Raw genomic sequence first — 8,960 nt, 5'->3', positions numbered from 1 at the left:
GTGTTGCTTTTTGCCATGTCATCATGTGCATTTCATTTTGCATACATGTTTGTCTCATGCATCCGAGCATTTTCCCCGTTGTCCGTTTTGCAATCCGGCACTCCTATGTCCTCCGGTGTCCCCTTTTTGTCTCTCGTTGTGAGCGGGTGTTGAACTTTCTCGGAATGGCCCGAGGTTTGCCAAGAGGCCTTGGTATAGCACCGGTAGACCGCCTGTCAAGTTTCGTGCCATTTGGAGGTTGTTTCATACTCCAACGGTTAACCGGGTAACCATTAAAGCCTCTTTTGTTTGCAGCCCAACACCCCCTCCAAAGTGGCCCAAAACCCAGCTAACTCCCCTCCATGCTCTTGGTCGTTCGATCACGATCGCGTGGCCGAAAACCGCTCCTCATTTGGACTCTCCTAGCTCCCTCTACCTATATATTAGCCCTCCCCCGTCCAAATCGCAGTCCAAACCCTAGATCAAATCGCCCCCGCGGCACCCGGACATGTCCGCGCCCGCCGGACAAATCGCGCCGCCGCCCCGCGCCTATCGCCGCCTACGACATGGCCTCCCGCCGCCGTCCGCGCGGCCCGCTCCGCCGCCGCCGCCCCAGCCAACGGGACACCGCCACGTCGCCCTGGCCCTCCCGCGCCGCCGCCAGCCCACTGGGGCCCGAGGCCGGCCTGCCCCGGGCTGCTTCTGGGCCGCGCCCTGGGCGCCTCACCCGCCTATCCGCGCCGCCGTCTGCCTCCCGCCGGAGGTCGCGCGCTCCGCCGGCACACGCGCCGCCCGCCCGTGGCCGCCGCCTCGGCACTCCGCCTTCGCCGCCGTCCGCCGCCGCCAGCGGGCCTCTCCGCTCCTCCGCCGTGGCCCGCCTCGCCTCCCTGCCCCGAGCCGCCTCGGCTCCTCGCCGGAGTGCCGCCCACGCCTCCCGGCCGCGCCGCCTTCGTCCTTCTCCGGCCCCCACGTCCATCTCCGGCGAGCTAGCTCCGTCCGTCCCTGAGTTCCACGCCAGATCCAGATCGGGAAGACAAAGGTTGACCCGGTTTTTTTCATCTAAGTCCCCGAAATATTTTGCATAATGTTGCCCTGTTCATCGCATCATAACTTGCTGTATACTGCTCCGTTTTGTGCGTGTAATATGTAAAATTGTTCGTCTCGATGAGTACTTCATTTCATTCCATTGCATCATGTTCATTTGAGTTCATCTTGATGACCGAATCATCGTTGCAAGAGTGCATGTTGCTGTTAATCTGCTGAAACTGTTATAACTTGATGATTTGTCATTTTTGCCATGTTTGATGTGTGCATCCTATGAGGTTGATGTCTACATGTGTTTTGAACTATGCCATGCCATCTTTACAGGGGTGTATGCCATGTATTTTTGTGATCAATGTCGTGCCTAGCACAAGCATGTAAACTAGGCCTCGTGATGTTGCTGATTTCAGTCCCTGTTCTGCTGTTATTTTTATGCCATGTAAAATTTGATGCCACAGAGAGATCCATGCTTATTTTGAGATACTTCAGTAAGGATGTTTTGTACAGATGGTTATGAGATATCCATCCATGCCCCTGTTTGCAATTAGGGAGTAGCCTAGCATGTCATTTTCGCTCTACTTTTGCTACAAAATGTTTCCTGGCAAATTGTTTACATGTTATTCAATTTTGCCAAGGTTGTTGTAGTTGATCCTTGCATGCTATGAACTTGTTCTTGCCATGGATAGCTTCATAAACATGTCTTCTTGCTGATGCTATGCTTATCTTGTCATGCAATGACTCGTGGAGAGTGAATCGAGCTCGCGAAGATGCCTTCATAATTCTGTCAATGCCATGCCCTGTTTGCTGAATCTGTTAACGAAACTGGCTATGTTTACATGGATGCCATCATTTCTTCTGATCCTTTTTGGCTCATGGTCAGTAAGGGACATTTGTTCTATGCATTTAGTAGATTCATTCTATGCCTTTGTTTGTTATGTTAAGTTCCTGTAGCATGTTGTTTGATAGCTCTAAACATTGCAACATGATGTTATTTCGGCAAAGTCTGAAACTGTTAATATATGCAATCTTGCCATGGGTGTTTGAGCATGTTCTAGTGATTTATGGAGATAGCTCAGTGTTCATGTTTTGTTATGCTTTACCTGTACATCATGTCCATGCCTTTTTTTTATCATGTTGAGCTGCTGTAGCATGTTGTTTTGATGCTTGCAATATGCCTAGTTGATGTTTTGGACAGATTGTTGCCATGTCTTGTTTGGTGTGTATGTGTTGAACTGTTGCTCCGTTTTGAGTGTGCTCTATATGAACCTTGCTTGATTTTGCATATAGTTTCATATTATCATGTTGCATTCTTGTTTTGAGGTGTTTTCTTGATGTTTGTATGCATTTTGCATCAATGCCATGTTTAACTTGTTTTGCTCATATCTTCTAGGCCGTAGCTCCAAATTAAATGAACTTTATATGTAACTTGACTAGAATCTCATGTAGATCATCATGGTGCATTTTAACTTGCTGTTTAACAACTTGAACATAAGGTTTATTCAGATCTGGACCAATTTCGAAACTTGCATATGAGGACTTACCGGAATTGTTATATGTTGTTTCCGGTCTCATTTAACTTTGCTTTGATGTGTTGCTCTTGTTTGCATCGTCTCTTTCCATGAGTAGCTTCATGTAGCTTTGTCATGCATCAAGCTTTGTCATGCATCATGCCTTGTTTATGCGTGGTGTGTTTACCATGTTGTGTGCTTCTTCTCGATAGTTCCCGTTTCGTTGCGATCGTGTGGATTCGTTCGTCTACGCTTGGTCCGTCTTCGTGGCTTCATCTTCTTCATGGACTCATTCTTCTTCCTAGCGGCACTTCAGGCAAGATGACCGCTACCCTGGATCTCATTACTATCTTTGCTATGCTAGTTGCTTCGTTCTATAGCTATGCTGCGCTTCCTGTCACTTGTCCTCAAGCCTTCCCAATTTGCCATGTCAGCCTCTAACCTTTTTCCCCTTCCTAGCAAACCGTTGCTTGGCTATGTTACTGCTTTGCTCAGCCCCTCTTATAGCGTTGTTAGTTGCAGGTGAAGTTGAAGATTGCCCCATGATGGACATGATTATTTTGGGATATCACAATATCTCTTATTTAATTAATGCATCTATATATTTGGTAAAGGGTAGAAGGCTCGGCCTTATGCCTGGTGTTTTGTTCCACCCTTGCCGCCCTAGTTTTCCGTCATACCGGTGTTATGTTCCCGGATTTTGCGTTCCTTACGCGGTTGGGTGATTTATGGGACCCCCTTGACAGTTCGCTTTGAATAAAACTCCTCCAGCAAGGCCCAACTTAGGTTTTACCATTTGCCTCACCACCACCTACCTTTCCCTTGGGAGTAATTAACCCGAGGGTCATCTTATTTTAACCCCCCCGGGCCAATGCTTGTCTAAGTGTTGGTCCAAACTAGAGCACCGTGCGGGACCATCCCTTCGCAACTTGAGTTACATCGGTACATGTACGCTTAGCTTATCCGGTGTGTCCTAAGAACGAGATACGTGCGACTCCTATCGGGATTGTCGACACATCGGGCGGTCTTGCTGGTTTTGTTTTACCATTGTCAAAATATCTTGTAAACCGGGATTCCGAGACTAATTGGGTGTTCCTGGGAGAAGGTATATCCTTCGTTGATCGCGAGAGCTTATCATGGGCTAAGTTGGGACACCCCTGCAGGGTATAAACTTTTGAGAGCCGTGCCCATGGTTATGGGCAGATGGGAATTTGTTAATGTCCGGTTGTAGATAACTTGACACTAGATCCGAATTAAAAGGCATCAACCACGTGTGTAGCCGTGATGGTCTCTTCTCGACGTAGTCCGGGAAGTGAACACGGTCTTTGGGTTATGTTTGACGTAAGTAGGAGTTCAGGATCACTTCTTGATCATTGCTAGTTGACGACCGTTCCTTTGTTTCTCTTCTCGCTCTTATTTGCGTATGTTAGCCACCATATATGCTTAGTCGTTGCTGCAACCTCAGCACCTTACCCCTTCCTTTCCCATTAAGCTTTGCTAGTCTTGATACCCATGGTAATGGGATTGCTGAGTCCTCGTGGCTCACAGATTACTACAACAACAGTTGCAGGTACAGGTTTTACGATGATCATGACGCGAGAGCGATGTTTACTTGTTTTGGAGTTCTTCTTCTGCTTCTTCTTCGATCAGGGGATAGGTTCCAGGTCGGCAGCCTGGGCTAGCAGGGTGGATGTCGTTTGAGCTTCTGTTTGTGGCTCATCCGTAGTCGGATGTTGTTCTCATGTATGTTATATTGTTGTATTCATGTGTGGATGTATTGGATGTATCCCCACTATTATGTAATGTTGATGTAATGATATCCACCTTGCAAAAGCGTCTTCAAGATGCGCTTCTATCCTTGGTGGGACCTTCGAGTTCCTTTAGGATGGGGTCACATCTTGGGCGTGACAAGTTGGTATCAGAGCCTCGGCCGACCCTAGGAGCCCCCTTGATTGATCGTGTAGTTTGGCCGTTGTTGAGTCTAGAAGAAAACTATTTTCGGAGTCTAGTTATATCGGAGAGTAGGAATTCTTTTTACTCCTCAGCCCCTTTGTCGCCCTGGTCAGGAATCTTGACGTAGGTGTTTTGAATTACTCCTCTTCCCCTTCAAATTTTTCTTTAGGATCACGCGGTTAGCTTCGTGAGTGGTCCATCCTCTCTTCAATCCGGTGCATTTCTCTTCGAGTGGATTCGACTCTCGTTGTCTTTTGCAAGATCAATCGTCAGTCCTTTCTCTTTCGATGCTGTTTTCCCTGTCCGAAGTTGTCCTTGTTTTTCCCACCCCTTTTCCTTCTCGGAGCCGGAGTCCGTAATCGAGTATCCATCCTACTCGTGTGAAGTCTTTGCTTTCTTTCCTCAATGATTTCAACCAGTGTTTTCTCTTCAAGATATTCGTCGGTTCCCCCTTCCAAGTTGCCTTTGTTTTCCCACCCTCCCACCCTCTTATTCCCGGAGCTTGAGTCTCTTTCAAGCATCAATTTCATTCGTACGCAGCCTCTTCAGTCTTCCCTCAATTATTTCAACCAGTGAATTCTCGTCTCGTTCGTCATTCTTCATCTCTTTTTCTTTTTCGGTGGATTCAATTCAAGTTTTTTTCGGGTTGATCACATTCTTTTCCGTGGATCAAGTGTTTTCCTTGCTCGTTCGCCTCTCGCCAGTTTATCCTTCTGGAGTGTTCAACACATCTCAGGAGATTCGTCTGTGTGTGAATTAATTTGAGGTTGTCACCTCATTCAAATATTTTAATTGTTCCGGTGCATCATCTATTTCTTCAACAATCCTTTCCAACGGTGTTATCTCTTTAGTGGGCCCTAACCCACAGGTCTTTTCCTAGGATCTTACCTGACTCTTCTAATTTCCCCGGAGCTATTCACAAATTCTTTTCAAGTGTGATGTAATAATGGATCCCATCAGTCACATGCCTTCACCAAGATCTCTTTCAAATCATTTCATTGTTGGCTCAACCTCTTTGCTTTTCATTCTCCCGAAGTATCTAAGTCCCCTCTAGGTTATTGGTTCTTCTAATTCTTCCTGGTGATTCATTCTATTTCATCAGTCATTTCCAAATTCTTACGGTGGTTTGTTCAAGATTCTCTTCCTTGTTTATCATATTAATTCATTCGTTCTTTCCAATCCTACCGGTGATTCATGAAGGCTTTCACAAGTTTTGTGCTATATTCCCCTTAATTCCTTTTCAAGAAGAATAAGTAGTATGCAAAATCCTTTGCTTGTCATCAATTTAATTTGATGAAGGATAAGTATACAATAAATCTTATTCTTATTTCATCCAAATGAGTAATCCCTTCCTTCGGAGTTTGTTGATGAATAAATTCTAGTTCCAAGTGTTTTTCATCTTTTCTTTTCCGGAGTTCAAATTTCCTCGGTCATCTCGTCGGAACCTCCATCTAAATCACCACAAGGCTTTATCTTATTCTTTCCATCCTTCATTCTATCTCATCATCATTTTTTTGTCACCGGAGTTCTTCATGGTGGTTCTTCATGATTTAGTTCATTCTTCAAGTGTTCATCAAGATTCTTGTCGGTGGAGTTCAAGTATCTTTTCTTCTCGCATCTCGAAGTGCAATTAAATCTCTCTATTCTTTTGAAGTGGAGGTTTGCATTTCTTCGTTCTTATCAGTTATCCAATCATTTTCGTTTGTGGCCGATTATCACCTCATGATCTTGAGATGTTACCTATAAGACCACAACAAGCTTATTTTTTCGTTGTTGATTTTCTCAACAGCTCCGTTCAACCCTTTCATTCTTGTCATTCCATTCTTTCAATTCTTCTAGATGCATTGCATTGTTCATCCCGTCAAGTGCCATCCCATCTTATGAAGTTCATGTTCTATTCTTTCCATGTTCAGTCAGAGTGCTGCCTAAATCCTTCCAGTCTTATTCGTTTCTTATCTCGTTCTAACCGGAGTTGTTTCGTAGTCTATCTGATTCTGTAAGCTTTCAATTCTTGTCATTCTCGTCGTACCTCTCTTTTCTCGAGTGCTCTCGATTCTTTGCTTCTTCTCTTGAGTTCTTGTTTCACCTCATCCATTTTTCCTTCTGTCTCGGTCCTAAAATCTCGGGACGAGATCTCTTGTTAGTGGAGGAGTGTTGTAACACCCCGGATTCGATGCGCCAGGTGTCTGCCAGTTATTCGCCGTCGTTGCCATGTCATTTGCTTGTGTGTTGCTTTTTGCCATGTCATCATGTGCATTTCATTTTGCATACATGTTTGTCTCATGCATCCGAGCATTTTCCCCGTTGTCTGTTTTGCAATCCGGCACTCCTATGTCCTCCGGTGTCCCCTTTTTGTCTCTCGTTGTGAGCGGGTGTTGAACTTTCTCGGAATGGCCCGAGGTTTGCCAAGAGGCCTTGGTATAGCACCGGTAGACCGCCTGTCAAGTTTCGTGCCATTTGGAGGTTGTTTGATACTCCAACGGTTAACCGGGTAACCGTTAAAGCCTCTTTTGTTTGCAGCCCAACACCCCCTCCAAAGTGGCCCAAAACCCAGCTAACTCCCCTCCATGCTCTTGGTCGTTCGATCATGATCGCGTGGCCGAAAACCGCTCCTCATTTGGACTCTCCTAGCTCCCTGTACCTATATATTAGCCCTCCCCCGTCCAAATCGCAGTCCAAACCCTAGATCAAATCGCCCCCGCCGCACCCGGACATGTCCGCGCCCGCCGGACAAATCGCGCCGCCGCCCCACGCCTATCGCCGCCTACGACATGGCCTCCCGCCGCCGTCCGCGCGGCCTGCTCTGCCGCCGCCGCCCCAGCCAACGGGACGCCGCCACGTCGCCCTGGCCCTCCCGCGCCGCCGCCAGCCCACTGGGGCCCGAGGCCGGCCCGCCCCGGGCTGCTTCTGGGCCGCGCCCTGGGCGCCTCAGCCGCCTATCCGCGCCGCCGTCCGCCTCCCGCCGGAGGTCGCGCGCTCCGCCGGCGCACGCGCCGCCCGCCCGTGGCCGCCGCCTCGGCCCTCCGCCTTCGCCGCCGTCCGCCGCCGCCAGCGGGCCTCTCCGCTCCTCCGCCGTGGCCCGCCTCGCCTCCCTGGCCTGAGCCGCCTCGGCTCCTCGCCGGAGTGCCGCCCACGCCTCCCGGCCGCGCCGCCTTCGTCCTTCTCCGGCCCCCACGTCCATCTCCGGCGAGCTAGCTCCGTCCGTCCTCGAGTTCCACGCTAGATCCAGATCGGGAAGACAAAGGTTGACCCCGTTTTTTTCGTCTAAGTCCCCGAAATATTTTGCATAATGTTGCCCTGTTCATCGCATCATAACTTGCTGTATACTGCTCCGTTTTGTGCGTGTAATATGTAAAATTGTTCGTCTCGATGAGTACTTCATTTCATTCCATTGCATCATGTTCATTTGAGTTCATCTTGATGCCCGAATCATCGTTGCAAGAGTGCATGTTGCTGTTAATCTGCTGAAACTGTTATAACTTGATGATTTGTCATTTTTGCCATGTTTGATGTGTGCATCCTATGAGGTTGATGTCTACATGTGTTTTGAACTATGCCATGCCATCTTTACAGGGGTGTATGCCATGTATTTTTGTGATCAATGTCGTGACTAGCACAAGCATGTAAACTAGGCCTCGTGATGTTGCTGATTTCAGTCCCTGTTCTGCTGTTATTTTTATGCCATGTAAAATTTGATGCCACAGAGAGATCCATGCTTATTTTGAGATACTTCAGTAAGGATGTTTTGTACAGATGGTTATGAGATATCCATCCATGCCCCTGTTTGCAATTAGGGAGTAGCCTAGCATGTCATTTTCGCTCTACTTTTGCTACAAAATGTTTCCTGGCAAATTGTTTACATGTTATTCAATTTTGCCAAGGTTGTTGTAGTTGATCCTTGCATGCTATGAACTTGTTCTTGCCATGAATAGCTTCATAAACATGTCTTCTTGCTGATGATATGCTTATCTTGTCATGCAATGACTCGTGGAGAGTGAATCGAGCTCGCGAAGATGCCTTCATAATTCTGTCAATGCCATGCCCTGTTTGCTGAATCTGTTAACGAAACTGGCTATGTTTACATGGATGCCATCATTTCTTCTGATCCTTTTTGGCTCATGGTCAGTAAGGGACATTTGTTCTATGCATTTAGTATATTCATTCTATGCCTTTGTTTGTTATGTTAAGTTCCTGTAGCATGTTGTTTGATAGCTCTAAACATTGCAACCTGATGTTATTTCGGCAAAGTCTGAAACTGTTAATATATGCAATCTTGCCATGGGTGTTTGAGCATGTTCTAGTGATTTATGGAGATAGCTCAGTGTTCATGTTTTGTTATGCTTTACCTGTACATCATGTCCATGCCTTTTTTTATCATGTTGAGCTGCTGTAGCATGTTGTTTTGATGCTTGCAATATGCCTAGTTGATGTTTTGGACAGATTGTTGCCATGTCTTGTTTGGTGTGTATGTGTTGAACT

The sequence above is a fragment of the Triticum aestivum genome, chromosome 4B (assembly GCF_018294505.1).
Source record: "Triticum aestivum cultivar Chinese Spring chromosome 4B, IWGSC CS RefSeq v2.1, whole genome shotgun sequence".
In the NCBI taxonomy this organism is placed as follows: Eukaryota; Viridiplantae; Streptophyta; class Magnoliopsida; order Poales; family Poaceae; genus Triticum; species Triticum aestivum.
The sequence above is the reverse complement of the archived record's forward strand: the minus strand, read 5'-3'. Positions refer to the sequence as shown.